The following is a 17276-nucleotide window of genomic DNA, read 5'->3' on the forward strand; positions in this document are numbered from 1 at the left end:
CTCCTCCAGTCCACAAGATGAATATGTCATCAATATATCTGGTGAACAGAGCTATAGACCGAGCTACCGAGAGATCTTGAAAAAACATTGAGGACTCCTCTTGTAGCATGTAGACGTTGGCATAGGATGGTGCCACGTTTCTACCCATGGCACATCCTGATTTCTGTTGGTAAAATCTGCCATCAAAGAGGAAGAAATATCTTGTTAGAGTAAGCTCCAGCAGGATCATGAACAAGTCATGGTCCACATCACACATGGCTTCCTTACGTAAAAATGACCTCATTGCCTTTAAACCCCCTTCATGGGGTATGCTGGTGTAAAGGCTGCAGATGTCTATTGTACACAGCAATGTTCCCTCTGGAACTGTACCAAAAGAATCCCACAACAAAAGGACGGACGTAGTATCCTTCAGGCATCTTGGTTGTTTCAAAACCAGTGGCTGTAACACGCAATCAAAAAACTGGGAGATGGGTTGATACAGGGAATGGCGTGCAGATATAATCGGGCGGCCGGGAGGTTTGTTGAGATCCTTGTGGATTTTGGGGACTGTGAAGAAGATTGGAATCATAGGAAAGTCCTGTATGAGAGCTCTAAAGATCTTATTTGATAACAGGCCTTGAGAGTGGGCTTCAGCTAGAATTCCATCCAGTTCCACTTTGTATTGGGAGGATGGATCTATGTCCAACTGGCAATAGGTGTTGGAATCTGATAGTTGAGCCAGGATCTCGGTTTTGTAATACGTCAAATCCAATACCACGATTCCACCCCCCTCATCCGCTGGGTGTATAACCACGTCAGAATAGGATCCCAAGTCCTTGAGTGCGGACCATTGTTGTTTGGATAAGTTATGATGTTGTTGCATAGAGGCCTTGGTGTACTTATTCATGGACTCATCCACTAGCCGAACGTAGGACTTGATAGAAGCGTTAGTTGACGGGGGGGTCAAACACAGACTTACTCCTTTAATTGAGAAAAGACTGAAAGATAACTGGCACTGTGGGATTGAGGTAGAAGAGGGATGTGTGGAGAAAAATTCCTGTCTCCGCAACCTTCTGGAAAACTGATACAAATCTATTTTCCAGTCCAATTCCTTGTGTTGGTTGGTGGGGACAAAGGAAAGGCCATTACCCAAAACTTCCAGTTCCATTGGAGTAAGGGTACGATTAGATAAGTTGTAGACTAGATTTTGTTCTTTACTGCCCGATGCCTGAAGGATACTACGTCCTTCCTTTTGTTGTTGGATTCTTTTGGTACAGTTCCAGAGGGAACATTGCTGTGTACAATAGACATCTGCAGCCTTTACACCAGCATACCCCATGAAGGGGATTTAAAGGCAATGAGGTCATTTTTACGTAAGGAAGCCATGTGTGATGTGGACCATGACTTGTTCATGACCCTGCTGGAGCTTACTCTAACAAGAAATTTCTTCCTCTTTGATGGCAGATTTTACCAACAGAAATCAGGATGTGCCATGGGTAGCAACGTGGCACCATCCTATGCCAACGTCTACATGCTACAAGAGGAGTCATCAATGTTTTTTTCAAGATCCCTCGGTAGCTCGGTCTATAGCTCTGTTCACCAGATATATTGATGACATATTCATCTTGTGGACTGGAGGAGAGGAGGCACTTATATGGCTACTGGAATCTATCAACACCAGACCCTCCCCCATCAGGATCACTTGTCAGTGGACCTCGACATCCATCAATTATTTAGATGTCTTGGTGTCACTGTGCGGCGGGAAACTCTTGACCAACATCTACAGCAAGCCCACGGATAAGAATACCCTGTTACGGGCTAATAGCCATCATCCCCGCCCTCTAAAACGGGGTCTACCCAGATCTCAAATGCTAAGGGCGGTGCGCATTTGCAACCAATCAGACAAGCTTGAACAGGAATTGGACAAGATGGTCATCAAATTCACGCAAAGGGGGTACAACAAAACAGCTCTGGTTCAAACCAAAAGTGAAATGCTACAGTTAACACGGGACAAACTCTTAAAACCTACTCCACGGTCATTGACTGACAGAATTCCTTGGATTACGTCCTTCGATACTTCTAGTCCCATTTTGAACAGAGCTAACCGAGCCCTCTGGCCTATAGTGTCCACGGATACGTCTCTCCCATTTAAACATATTACCCCCATGATGTGCTACAGGAGGGGTCGGAACATTAAAGACCTGGTAGTGCGCACGGATATCTCCAGCCTCTCGAAGCTTCCCAAAGAGACTTTTCTTTAAAAAAAAACAGGTTGCTATCGTTGCCTAGGATGCACCACCTGCAGCCACATGATCACCGGATCTTCTTTTTCGTTACCTCTCACAGGCAGAAAAATTACTATCAGACATGTAGTCTCGTGTACTACTACACACATAATCTATCTCATCATCTGTCCGTGTAACCTTTGCTACGTAGGGAAGACGATTAGGACTCTGAGGGAACGTACGGCTCTCCATCGCTCGGCAATCAAGTCTGCTATTAAGGGTACTCCCTCTGATCAACCAGTGGCTAGACACTTCCATGAGGCCGGACACTCACTGGGAGATCTTAAACACATTATTATTGATCACATCCCCAAACACATCTGGGGGGGGTGACCGTGATGGTTTACTGCTTCGCAAAGAGGCGACTTGGATCTACAGGCTCAATACGATTCACCCTAAGGGCCTTAACGAGAGGATTATGTGGAGTACATTCCGATAGTTGTCGATTGGTTCTTTAGAATACGAGTATACGTAACGAATAAGGACAAATATCAGGTCAGACAGGACCAGGGGGTGTGTCGACACTCCTAGCCCGGATTCTTTTCATTATATACATTTTTTCTGGACTTTATTTTTTCATTTATGTTTTCATATTAACAGTACTATTACCAACTATAGTGACTTTATTACTATCGAAGAGGGGACCTAGGGGATTTTTTTTGGCTGTCACATTTCCTATGGTGTACTATCATGGGTTTATCTATACATACATCTTATCAACTCTTACTTTCCCCCTTACATATTGCATGCAGGGTATCTTATTTCTATATTCTCTGTATATTCTCTTTTAGATCTAGAAGCGTAGATGGTGCTCGACTGGTATTTCTTTTTAATCTCTAGTTTGTAACAGCACGGTGTTTTAATGCAGTCAACATGCACTTTGTGCTCTGCGCTATGATTCATGTCCCCTCTCTCTCCCCGTTCTCCAGTCCCTGGCCTGTGGGTACAGCGTCTGCAGCTGCCAGGCAACGGGCGTCCGCGCCCAGCACGGACGTCACGATACGTCATCTCCAGGCGCCTCCCACACGCCGGACACGGAGCTCCGGGACGGCACGCACGGGTGTTGTGGCGGGTTCTTCTCCTTTAAAGGTGAGTGAGATTCTTCTTTTCTTCTTGTCTCTACCACATCTTGAGAAAGGGGTTAAAATCCCCGAAACGTCGATGAACGATGTATTGCACTTAATACAGTGATTCTTTAGTAGTCCCTGAGTGCTGCAGTCTTTTTCTTCGGTTTGTATATATATATATATATATATATACACACACACACACACACACACACACACACACACACACACACACACACACACACACAGATTGAGTATCCCATATCCAAATATTCCGAAATATGGAATATTCCGAAATACGGACTTTTTTGAGTGAGAGTGAAATAGTGAAACCTTTGTTTTTTGATGGCTCAATGTACACAAACTTTGTTTAATACACAAAGTTATAAAAAATATTGTATTAAATGACCTTCAGGCTGTGTGTATAAGGTGTATATGAAACATAAATAAATTGTGTGAATGTACACACACTTTGTTTAATGCACAAAGTTATAAAAAATATTGGCTAAAATTGACTTCAGGCTGTGTGTATATGGTGTATATGTAACATAAATGCATTATGTGCTTAGACTTAGGTCCCATCACCATGATATCTCATTATGGTATGCAATTATTCCAAAATACGGAAAATCCGATATCCAAAATACCTCTGGTCCCAAGCATTTTGGATAAGGGATACTCAACCTGTATATATATAAGTAATGGTCCCGGTGCCAGACGTAGATCCTCCCCAGCTAGGAGTCCAATGTACAGCAAATTGTATCGGCAGCACGGAGAATAACTACACAAGGAGTCAGGTAGACATATGCAATGTTTCGATGTGTATTACATCGTCATCAGGCACAAACAATACAAAAATTAAACTCTGCTAATCTTATATCACCACCTCGTGTGTTACTGCCCGCGGATTTCGGAACCAGGAAGCATGGCGCCCACAAATGACGTCATCTCCCACTGTCCGTTGCCACGGGAACCTACATAAATAAAACATAGTGAAACAAACAGCGGCAACAGGGAGTATAGCACAAACACAGTGTGAATAAATACATAATACAGCATCTAAATGACAGATACACGTATATTGATATACAGTGTCAAGGCTGAGAACCGGCATTTAAAAAGATTAATGCACATAGGGAAATTAAATAAATGCATGAAGGCCGAGATTGTCATTAAGCCCACGGGGTGTAAGTGTCCCCAATCTAAAAATCCAGCTTGATTCACATTTTAAAAGTTTCAGTGAGCGATTAAAGATGGTGTTATATGATCAATGATCATATATCTAAGATTGGCCATACTGTGAACGGCCTCAGCAAAATGCCGTGCCACAGGATGGTCACTCTTACCAGACTCAATAGCGGCACGTATGGTGGAACGATGTGCCGCCATATGCTCCCGCAATTTTCTGTCAGTTTTACCGACATAAACTAGTCCACAGGGACATCTTATGAGATAAACAATGAACTTTGTCGTGCAAGTGACCTTAGGTCTGATAAAAAACTTTTTGCCACTATACGGGTGACAAAAACTGTCACCAGCTATAAGATATCGACAAGTGACACAATTAATGTATTTATAGCATCCATTGCGTCGACTCAAAAAATGCAGTGAACTCGTAGTATTGGACATATTGGTAATGTCCGTCCTTACTACCCAGTCCCGGATGTTACGGCCCCTGGTATAGCAGGGCATGAGCCTCCCATCTCCAAGATTCAAATCCAGATCGGTACTCACAATTGGCCACAGCTGTTTAGACACTGATTTAATTGAATCACTACAAGAATTAAAGTGATTCACCCATGGCATGCGGTTGTCCAAAGTGTCGCCCCTAGTGGTTTGTAATAAAGCATTACGTGATTTTCCCAAAGCTTTCTCTTTAGCCGACATTAAGTTAGATAAAGAATAACCCCTGGACAAATTTTTTTTAATCATAATATCAATCTGGATGCTCGAGTCACAACTGAGGGCTGGAGACCGTGACTGGGAGCCTCAGTTGTAGGGGTTGACGGGTACCTGAATGTTGGAGGAGCGATGGGACTCCTGGACATGCGTAAAGACAGTAGCAAGGATGCCCGAAGGCGTGACCACGACAACTGGAAATATCTTTCAGTGATTTTATTAAATGAAAGTCATAAAACGTGCAAAAACAATAGAAAGTCACAAGTGGAAATTTAGGTGTGCAACTGGTTAATACCAGTAACCTGGAATGTAGAGAAAAGTTCTGTAAACTGTAAATGAAGCTAGGGTTCGCTGGAAAATTGAAATAGAAGCTGGAGTGCGCTGGAAAACTGTAGTTGTTGAAGAGTGGCTGCTGGAAAGCCGGAATTCAGACACAGGTTAGTAAGGTGATGTTGTAGAGGGTTAATCACAGAGGTGTCGTGTTACACCACAGAGTGTAACACAGAGGAGTCAGGCTTGAATGCAGGAGAGTTCACTGGAGAATCTGTAGAAGACTGCACACAGGAACCACTGGAGATAAATGAAGCACTGACCTCTATCTGGCCCAGACACAGGATACTTATACCTGCAGCTATGCAGGCATTGGCTGGACAATTACGCAGATTTCAGAGCCAGTAGATTGGAGGAGCTGGAACATGTGATTGCATCCAACATGGCTGCGCCCATGCTGGAAGTAAGATGGAAAACCTGGTTTGGAACACAATGTAAAAACATAGTAGTAATGGCGGCTCCGGCCGCAGAGGACAGGAGACGCCAAACAACAAGTGCATGCTGAGACACGTGGAAGGCAGCGGAGGCCGCGGAGGGCGTACAACCAGAAGGGAGATAGTGTCTTAGTACTCGGATCGTGACAGTACCCCCCCTTTTAGGAGTGGCCCCAGGACACTTCTTAAGTTTTCCTGGCCATCTGGACTGGAACTTCTGGAAGAAGACTTGTGCCAACTTGGAAGTGGGGAATCCATGACAGAATCCATCGAGGAATGAACCCACGGAAGATGAGGAACAGACAAGGAAACCAGTTGTCTAGTGGATAACTGGCGGGATACTTTGTGCTGGGCAGATTTTGGGCAGGAGGCCCCAAATTCAGCAAAGTCCTTTTTTAGGGTCGGCCACCAGTTTGACCTGGAAATGACTTTTAAGGTCTTGCGTATGCCCGTGTGTCCGGCAAAGCGAGAGGAATGTGCCCGATGCAAGAGCTTCCTCCTGAAAGCCGGCTTCACGAAATTTTTCCCTGGCGGGGGCATAGAGTCCATCCTCACTGCGGAGAACGCCACTGGATCAACAATACAATGCTTGACAGACTCAGACTCATTTTCTTGCTCCCGGGAGCGGGAACGGGCATCAGCCTTGTGATTCGGTGACCCTGGACAAAACTGTAGTTTGGAGACTTGGCACGAAGGATACGGGACATCAGAAGACTTGTAGGAGGATATGCAAACTGGAAGCTCTTTTTGGAGACAGGTCTCTGAGCAGGAAGGACCCCATTCCAGGATACGGGTTGACTTCCAATCAACTTGAGGATTATGCAGACGTAGCCATGGAAGGCCTAGGACCACAGGATGGGTGGCCCTGGGGATAACCTGGAAAGAAATCAACTCTGTATGCTGATCCCCTACCTTCAGACGGATAGGTAGGGTCTTGGAGGTAATTACCGCATCAGGAATCCTACTGCCGTCCACGGCAGTTAGAGATATCGGTGATGACAGTCTCTCAGTGGGTAGAGACCACTGCTTAACGAAACTCTTTGTAATAAAGTTTCCGGCTGCTCCAGAATCCAATAAGGCAGTGAGATTCTTAGTACGCAGAGCCACCTGCAGAGAAACGGAGAGATTGAGGTTACTTGGAAATGGAGAGAAATTCGTCACTCCTAGCTGGTCTTCTCCTTGGTGGGCTAGGACTTGAGGTTGTCCCGGACGCTTGGGACAGGACTTGATAACATGAGAAGATTCGGCACAATACAAACAGAGACGCTCAGCAAGACGTCTACTACGCTCTGCCTGAGATAAACGAGAGCGACCTATCTGCATAGGTTCCTCCCTAGACGGAGATGGCTGACGAGGAATGGAAACAGTAGGAATCCTGGGAAATGTGGATCTTCCTCGTTCAACAGCCCTTTCACGGAACCGTAAATCGACCTTAGTGCAGAGGGAAATGAGCTCGTTTAAAGTTAAAGGCAAGTTTCTAGCAGCGAGCTCATCTTTGATACGCTCGGATAGCCCTCCCCAGAAGGCTGCATAAAGAGCGTCATCATTCCAGGAGACTTCAGATGCCAAGGTCTGGAATTGCACCAAATACTGACCGACAGTTCGCGTCCCCTGACGCAGCCGAAGGATCTCTGAAGAAGCTGATGTCACTCGACCTGGCTCATCGAAAATTCGTCTGAATGTTGCCACGAAGTTAGCATAGGATGACAACAGGGCATCAGACCTTTCCCATATAGGTGAGGCCCAGTCTAGAGCGGCACCAGTGAGTAGAGAAATAAGGTATGCCACCTTAATGCGGTCAGTAGGGAAACTGCTGGGTTGCAATTCAAATTGGATCTCGCACTGGTTTAGGAAACCCCTGCAGGCTTTAGGGGATCCATCATATTTAGCAGGAGTCGGCAAGTGAAGATAGGGAGCAGGAACAGGTATGGTGGGTGGGGACACCACCGGAGGCGCTGGAGTCGACACACTGGACGCCCCTAATCCACGGAGGGCCGCTTGAATTTCATCCAGCCGGGAGGAGAGGTCCTGGAGACAGCGAACAACATGACCTTGAGCCGCCTCCTGACGTTCAAGGCGGATTGCCAGTTCTTGTATCAGCCCATTCGCTTGGGCCTGATCAACGGCTGGATCCATTTGGTCAGTGCTTACTGTCACAACTGAGGGCTGGAGACCGTGACTGGGAGCCTCAGTTGTAGGGGTTGACGGGTACCTGAATGTTGGAGGAGCGATGGGACTCCTGGACATGCGTAAAGACAGTAGCAAGGATGCCCGAAGGCGTGACCACGACAACTGGAAATATCTTTCAGGGATTTTATTAAATGAAAGTCATAAAATGTGCAAAAACAATAGAAAGTAATAAGTGGAAATTTAGGTGTGCAACTGGTTAATACCAGTAACCTGGAATGTAGAGAAAAGTTCTGTAAACTGTAAATGAAGCTAGGGTTCGCTGGAAAATTGAAATAGAAGCTGGAGTGCGCTGGAAAACTGTAGTTGTTGAAGAGTGGCTGCTGGAAAGCCGGAATTCAGACACAGGTTAGTAAGGTGATGTTGTAGAGGGTTAATCACAGAGGTGTCGTGTTACACCACAGAGTGTAACACAGAGGAGTCAGGCTTGAATGCAGGAGAGTTCACTGGAGAATCTGTAGAAGACTGCACACAGGAACCACTGGAGACAAATGAAGCACTGACCTCTATCTGGCCCAGACACAGGATACTTATACCTGCAGCTATGCAGGCATTGGCTGGGCAATTACGCAGATTTCAGAGCCAGTAGATTGGAGGAGCTGGAACATGTGATTGCATCCAACATGGCTGCGCCCATGCTGGAAATAAGATGGAAAACCTGGTTTGGAACACAATGTAAAAACATAGTAGTAAGGGCGGCTCCGGCCGCAGAGGACAGGAGACGCCAAACAACAAGTGCATGCTGAGACACGTGGAAGGCAGCGGAGGCCGCGGAGGGCGTACAACCAGAAGGGAGATAGTGTCTTAGTACTCGGATCGTGACAGCTCGCATCATTCTTATTACTGCAAATGCGGCAGGCTCTGAGAAATTGGGAGTAAGGGAGTCCATATTTATGGGATTTTGGATGAAAGCTATTTGAATGTAACAAAGTATTTCTATCAGTAACCTTGGTGTATAAATTGGTAGAAATCTGCTGATTATCAAGCTTCACCATCACGTCAAGAAAATTGATAGAACTATAACTCACATCACAGGAACATTTTATAGGACTATTAGACTTGTTGTGATCCCCGATAAATGATATCAACTGCTCCTTAGTGCCAGTTCAAATCATGAATAAATCGTAGATATATCTAACATAAAAAAATATGTTTTCTGAAATACTGATGTTACTAAACAAAATATCGTGTTCTGCCTGGAACATGTATGAATTACCGTACGATGGGGCCACATTGGACCCCATCGCACAGCCGGACACTTGGAGATAGAACTGCCCATCAAAAATAAAAAAAATTACTCCTTGTGTAGTTATTCTCCGTGTGCTGCCGATACAATTTGCTATATATATATATATATATATATATATATATATTCTTAAGTTTCCAGTGTTTTGAACAAATCCTTTAGAAGATGGATACCTATGGGGATGATGGGGGTGATTCTGAGTTGATCGCAGCAGCAAGTTTGTTAGCAATTGGGCAAAACCATGTGCACTGCAGGGGGGCAGATATAACATTTGCAGAGAGAGTTAGATTTGGGTGGGTTATTCTGTACAGGGTAAATACTGGCTGCTTTATTTTTACACTGCAATTTAGATTTCACTTTGAATACACCCCACCCAAATCTAACTCTCTCTGCACATGTTATATCTGCCCCTCCTGCAGTGCACATGGTTTTGCCCAATTGCTAACAAACTTGCTGCTGCAATCAACTCAGAATTAGGCCTGATATGCACTACTTAATCATATCTATGCGAGTGGAACCAATAAAAGACACAAGATTTTATTATCATCTTGTATTATTGCACTATTGTTTTTTCATTTTAAATTTCAGATTTTGTGACACTTTTTCTATATTGAACACTATGTGTGAGCATCTCTTTAATATAATTAGAGGTGTATTTTTGTCACAGTAGCGCCAGGTGTTATCATATTTGGTTTGAATATTGAGTTTGTGGAGTCTTGGTGAAGGCTTTTCTTTTGTGATTACACAGGCAGCCACTGTGTGGTAAGCGCGGCTTTGGTCTATTTGTATTGTTAACTCTGGGAAAATGTTGGCTCATGCTCTCCGTGCGCAGAGAGTGCTCTCCTTTATACCTTCTATTAAAGATGAGAGGGGGCTGGCTCTCCATTACACCAATAAAATTGCAATGGAATTAAGTACCTTCTAGTCTTCTCTTTACAATCCACCTTCTTCTCCAGCCTACCTCAAAGCTTTGTGAAACAACAAGTCATTAGTTACTACCTTCTTAGAGTAGGGATCCCTCAGCTTATTGAGCTTGATTGTCAGGAGTTGGAGATGCCTTTTACTATGCTTGAACTGGAGGAGGCTATCAAATCTACCCCTTCTGGGAAGTTTCCTGGCCTGGACAGTTTTACCATCAACTACTACAAGGCCTTTAAGGATAACCTACTTCCATTTCTTTTGGAGGCCTTTAACACTGCCCCTTGAGGCCCATATAATAGTGATCCCTAAGGAAGGCAATGACCCCTCCCTGTGTCCCAGCTATCAGCCCATCTCCCTTCTTAATGTCGATGTCAAATTATTTTCTAAACTCTTGGCGAATAGTTTGAAAGTATTTCTCCCGTCGATTATATATAGTGATCAGGTTGGATTTGTACCTCTAAGATCCTGGCCCACATCTTCACAATGAAGATCACAGCAGTCTTACTGTCCACTGATGCCGAGAAGGCATTCAATCGGATTGAATGGGATTTCATGGCCGATGTGCTGTGACATTTGGGACTGGGTCTTTTTTCAGCATATCCTCTCCCTTTATCATTCCCCATCAGCCAATATTAGAGTTACTGGCTCCCTCTCTGGCTCGTTTGCTATTAATAATGGCACTCAACAGTGTTGCCCACTGTCACCCTTGATCTTTATTGTTTGTATGGAGGTCTTGGCGCAATCTATTAGATTAAACCGTAATATCTCTAGTTATGTCTTACAAGATAAGGAATATAAATGAGTCCTCTTTGCTGCTGACTTAATTGGCAACAATTACTTCTCTGGTCACTTCCCTACCTAATCTGCTAGAAGAGTTTAGACTATTTGGGGATCCTTCTCATTTCAAGGTTAATTATTCCAAATCAGTTGCTCTAAATATTACAGCACCATTCAAAATGTTAGCAGGAAATAAAACTGTTTTTCCCCTTGCCTAGCATGACTCCTAATGGAGATACTTTGGAGTAGTCATTACCAGGGACCTTGGCCTATTGTTTGAAGCTAATTTCACCCCCACCCCACCCCATTGGCCAAAATACAATCAGATTTGCAGTCTTGAAAAACTAGACCTTTTTCATGGTTTAGGAGATTAGGCATACTAAATATTTATTCTCTCCCTAAGATTTTGTATCTTCTGCAAACTTTACCTATTAAGATTTTACCCCTCCCAGCTCTTCCCATCTTACCATTGGGCCTAGATTGTCCTAGATCTTCAAACAAATCCATCCATCTCATCTACATCATCCCCATATCCCCATAACTATCTTTCTTGTCAATTGTTCACTTTCCTCCTGGGCTGGATCTCGCAACTTTTAGTTATTGGTTAGAGGGGGGCCTCTTTCAAGTCGGACAGCTGGTGAGTGAGGGCACAATTGCATCCTTTGCTTACAGGGCAATTGGAAATTACCTTAGGGGGAGTTTTGGCGTGCTTACAAGCTTGCCACTTCGTTCACTCTTTTGGTTCCTCTCGCACCCTTCACACCTTTTGAACATCTCTGTTCTGGTCCCTCAACGCCTACTCATACTATTTCTTTGATATATAATCTTCTTTTGGAAGGTGCGAGTCTCCGGCTTCCACATTTTACTAAGACATGGGGTGGGGCAGACCAACTAGGTTAAAATATTTAGTTTGGCACATGCTTGCTTGTGTAGTGTTGGGGTTCAGGAGACCCAGTACAAGTTAATATCCCATTGGTATAGGCGTCCAGATGCCCTCTCTAAGATGGGGATGCAGGCGGATCTCAAATACCCCTGGCAACCCACAGCACATGTGGTGGCAATGCTTTCACCTCTGTTTGTGTCGTTCAGAAGTTCTCAAACTCTCTGTAATTATTATAGAGGAACCAGTATCTTCTGACCTGCTGTTCTGGTTGTTCCACCTGTCCCCTGCCCATATCTTGATATATAAAAAATCTCTGTTGTGCCATTTGAATAACGCTGCCAAGGCAGTTATCCCAGTAAAGTCGCGCTCCTCTTCTCCTCCAACGGTTAGAGACTGGTTCAGTGGAATCGATTTCTATATGGAAATGGAAGATATTCTGTCTTCTGTGGAAGGTAACTAACTATGCAGTCTTTAGAGATACATGGTTCCATTGGTGGGACTTCAGGGACTTAAAAACCTTTTAACGATATTATTGCTTCTCTACCCTCTTAAACCTCTTCATGCCCTATGGGACCTTCTGGGTTCGTGACCCTCTGGCTTCGACATTGGTCTGGGGTTTTTTATGGCTCACCTTCAGACTTGTTTGAGTGGAGCTTGCTTCCTTTTTGTTTGTCTGTGCAGGACCCAGAGCTGTTCTCTCCCCCCTTCCCCCCGTTTTCCTTCTGCTCTTCTTTCTCGCTTTCCTTCCTTGGATATTGTTCTGTTTTGATTTATTTTGAGATTATCATGTATGTTTTTGCTGTTTATATATTATGTTGTCTCCTTACTTTTAATTTGTACATAGACTGTGTTTTACATATCTAATGCATTCTTTGTCAAGTTTATCCATGTACTGTAAACCAATAAAAATCAATTTGCACTAAAATATTGGAAATAACACACAGCTATTCATAGTAATGTTGAAAAAATTACCGTACATAAGGTCTAACTCATGCTTGTACGCACATGCCTACACAGCTGTGATTTTCCAGGCTACAGAGCAGCTGATCATCGCAAGTGAAGCTGATGCCCATAAAAGAATCTAGACGCCCACCGGAGCCATTGCAGCAACTGCATCCTCATTCACAGCTTTGTCACATTAACGATGAACATCAAGTCCGTGAGTCTGTCTATGGCCATGCAGACTGGCAGTGGCAGTATTTATTTAGTTGTTACCAGTTGTTTATATAGTGCACACATATTCCGCAGCGCTTTACAGAGAATATTTTCCCATTCACATCAGTCCCTGCCCCAGTGGAGCTTACAATCTCTATTACCTACAACATGTACTGTACACCCACACACATTCATGGTAGGGTTCATTTTGTTAGGAGACAACTAACCTACCAGTATTTTTTGGGATTGTGGGAAGAAACCGGAGCACCCGGAGGACACCCATGCAAACACGGGGAGAATAAACAAAGTACACACAGTTAGGGAAAGGGTACAAATGGAGCCATACTAATCGTGGCTCCGTCTGTGCCTGGGCGTGCATGGCAAAGCGGACCACCGGGAGCGAACGGGTTGCACGTGCATCATAGATGCGCATGCGCTGTCTTCAAAGTGAATGGGAGCATCTCTGTGCGCTCGCCGGCGTGCCGAGGAATAGGCACGCCTAGGAACGCCGCTCGCCCCCGCCTGCAATGCAGCCACGCTCAGTGAGCGTTGCTCCATCTGTATGAATCGAACCCATGACCTCAGTACTATGAGACAGTAATTCTAACTATTACACTGCCCATACTGCCCAACAGCAGTAACAACACTGCCATGTTTCTTTAGTACATAATCGTAGCTGAAGGCAGATAGACTCAGACACTGGCTGTGACACACCTGTGTTTTTGCTGCTACTTCCAGTTACCTCCCCCAAACGGTCCCTTCCTGTCAATCACTCTGCAATGAAATCCTCACTGTGAGCGACATAGCAAAGTGTGATTGTGGCACATGCACAATCTGCCGATAGTCAATTAGTTCCGTGAACATCGGCATTGCACAGAAACACGAACAGGGAAACAGTGACCCAGTATTGCAGCAGAGCAGGACAAATATACAGGTTATCATATATAATGTACTATAGGTGTGAGCAAATACAGAACAGAGGCTGCATGAAAAAGACTAATCTCTACACTGATTCCTCCTCCTTTATTCTTTGGTTTAACAACTCGTCAATAACAATTACTATACAGTTGGATAAACACAGCATAGCTTTTCGCGAGTGACTCCCACAAGAGGATATGGTCTTTGGTGTTTTGCTGCACAGGTCGCAGCTCCCAAGGTTAGCACCAGGAACAATGCGGGTTTGGGTCAGGCTGTCACTGAAGACAAGTCTAGAAACAGACCAAGGTCAGGATGGAAGTAGGCAAAGGAGTCAAAACGGTCCATGCCACTAACAGGGATCTTCAGATAAGCAGTTGTGAGTTTAGGCACAACCTTGAAGACAGCCAATATCACCAGCAATGGATGTGTTCACTTTTTGCCTTATAAACCCACAGCCTGCAGGGGATTGGCTTTGGCCAGGTAACTGGCGGACAGCAGGGATAGTTCCAAAAGCTCAAGTTTACTGAAAGCATACTGATGGATAACATGTATATATAACTATAATTTTAAAATAAGTTGTGCCGCCAGCTATAAATTAACTTCAACAATTTTATCAGTTTTATAACTAAATTAAGGTTGTACTCAAGACAATAGCTTCAAGCCAGATCTAACAAAAACATATTGCAGTATTTATGTTTTGGGGTTGTTGATTATTTTTTTTGGGGGGGGGGGGGGGCATTTCTGAATAGTATGTAGTTTACAGGCTGTATAGTGTGCTTTTGCTCAAAACTGAGTTATCCATCTGCTCTGTTTTGATGCAAATTTCTCGCAGCGAACTGCACTCAGCCCAAACCAATATACTCATTGTTGACCTTTCTTGTCCAATAATTTCCTTTTTTTTCAGTTCACACAGCTGTAGTTGACCTTTTACTTTCCACTTCATTATCAATTTGTCAATGCCCTTTAATTTGCTGATGTTTTCATACCCTCCATTAGGAGACAGAATTGTTATTTTTATTACTCATGTGATGCACTGGTTTTTATTTATTTATTTCGCTACTTGAAAGACCTGAATTTTGTTGAGTTGTGTAAAAAAAGATGTCCTATCGAAACTGTGAATTAGAGGATCGCTGGAAGTTTGCCCAAAGGAAGTTAGTACTTGGCAAGAAAATAATCAGCTAATCAAAACCGTCTGTTTGTTCCTCACATTTAGAGATTATATTCATTCGAAAAGGATTAAAAAGTATTAGATTTGAATGAAACTGTTGCAAGAGAATTGTTTTTGTTTGATGTTGAGATTGCTTTAATTCAAGATGTACTTAAATGAATTTGCCTACTGCATAGTTGTACTGTATATTTTAAGTGTTTTCATTTAATTTAAGTTGTCTGTATGTGTTTCCAAATAATAATATGAATGGATCTAGGTGAGAACTTAAACGAGAAAGTTTCCTCATTTCCAGCATCCGCGTCCTCCAATCCAGAGTCCATATAAAGGAAGAAGAAAAGAAAGACTCTATGTTGGGGCGCTCTTATTGTAAACTTGAATCGACGATAATACTTAATTTTTAATCATATTTAAGATAAAATTGATGTGGCAAAAAAACGTAGATATAATTTACACAAATCATTGTGAATTATCCACATGAAATTTACGTTATAGTGTACAGAAAAAATGAACTAGAAGCCTCCGTGAAAAATATCAATGAAAATTCAGTTCAATGGGTTAAGCCCATCTTTCATAAATACATTTTAGACAGGTTTATTAATTCCATGGGGGTGTACCTCTTTAAATAGTCCTAGATACTGCATATCAATATAGGGCACAGGTTCTCAAACTCGGTCCTCAGGACCCCACACAGTGCATGTTTTGCAGGTAACCCAGCAGGCGCACAGGTGTATTAATTACTCACTGACACATTTTAAGAGGTCCACAGGTAGAGCTAATTATTTCACTTGTGATTCTGTGAGGAGACCTGCAAAACATGCACTGTGTGGGGTCCTGAGGACCGAGTTTGAGAACCTATGATATAGGGTATCAAAATGATAGGTTGTTGTCTATGTAGGTGGTTGATCACCCCTTGCTAAATATTTGGCAGTAGTGTCACTATAAGGCATTTTGTTCAGCAGAATAAATCATATGCTTAATTAGCCTGTAATAATAAAAATATTTTTATACTTCCACTATAATAATTCTCCTCTGCCTCTAAGAGAAATCACATATGCATTTCCTCACCTGTTGTTTGAAATCTGCTCATATAAATTCGATTTAATGTAATAGTTCCCTTCTCAATCCAAAATCATAGCAGATAGGGGTGTTGGATCTGCATAAACAGAAACACAGAGATTAACTGCTGTATGTGTAAGAAAGAAGCAGTATATATAGAGTTAAAAGTGGATATCTTCCTTCTGCTGTTCAGCGTTATGTGTTTACTGCACCTGGTCTTCATTGGTGGTCGCCCAACCAACTACTGACCCAGCCTTCCATTAATTTGCTTCCAAGATCGGATGGGATTGGTCGTATCCTATGGAGTATGGCAGTAATCTGCTGAATGAGAGAGTACTGGTACCAATAAAAAGGAAAGTGCTTCTGCTGTCCAAGAGAACTGGTGATCCTTGTATTTCTAGTTCAAAAAGAACTGTCTTTGGATGAGAGTGTACATTGATAGATAAGAGAAGAATTTAGATGCAAGTCCGAAAATAAAGATTAGTAAAATAAGTAGTGTCCCGTGAAAACATGCTATAATTTCTAAAGAGGATCTCTATAATGTGTCTCAAGAGCTTTGTATAGAAAACAGTGAATTCTCTATATCATACCGTAAAAGTTCTGTATGGAAAGCATAGAGTTTAAAACACAAATATCGTTTTAAAAATTGACCCAAATAATTCTAATATATGTATGAGCAGACACAAGAAAAATGAATCAATGAATACAGTTGATGGTAATATGTTAAAAAATAAATATAGTGGAAGTTGACCTATAAGAGCAGGTCTATAAGGTTATGAAAGTAATCCATGTTACATAGCGTACAAAAATGTATGAAGAAACAGGTGTATTTCATCAATTATTTAACACAGAAACATTATTGATAGTAGCATGCTCAGCCTGAACAGAGATTCTATCATCAGATAAGTTATTGCAGTCCTCCTAAATGTTATAACTGGAGATGCAAAGTACTGTATTCCTCTATAATGCTG

At 43.0% G+C, this 17276-nt stretch overlaps 1 pseudogene; it reads right to left on the minus strand.

Moving 5' to 3' along the window:
* Positions 1–16505: 16505 nt before the first annotated feature.
* Positions 16506–16624, minus strand: LOC135052515 (5S ribosomal RNA; annotated as a pseudogene).
* Positions 16625–17276: the final 652 nt, after the last annotated feature.

Source organism: Pseudophryne corroboree, chromosome 2 (assembly GCF_028390025.1).
Source record: "Pseudophryne corroboree isolate aPseCor3 chromosome 2, aPseCor3.hap2, whole genome shotgun sequence".
Classification (NCBI taxonomy): Eukaryota; Metazoa; Chordata; class Amphibia; order Anura; family Myobatrachidae; genus Pseudophryne; species Pseudophryne corroboree.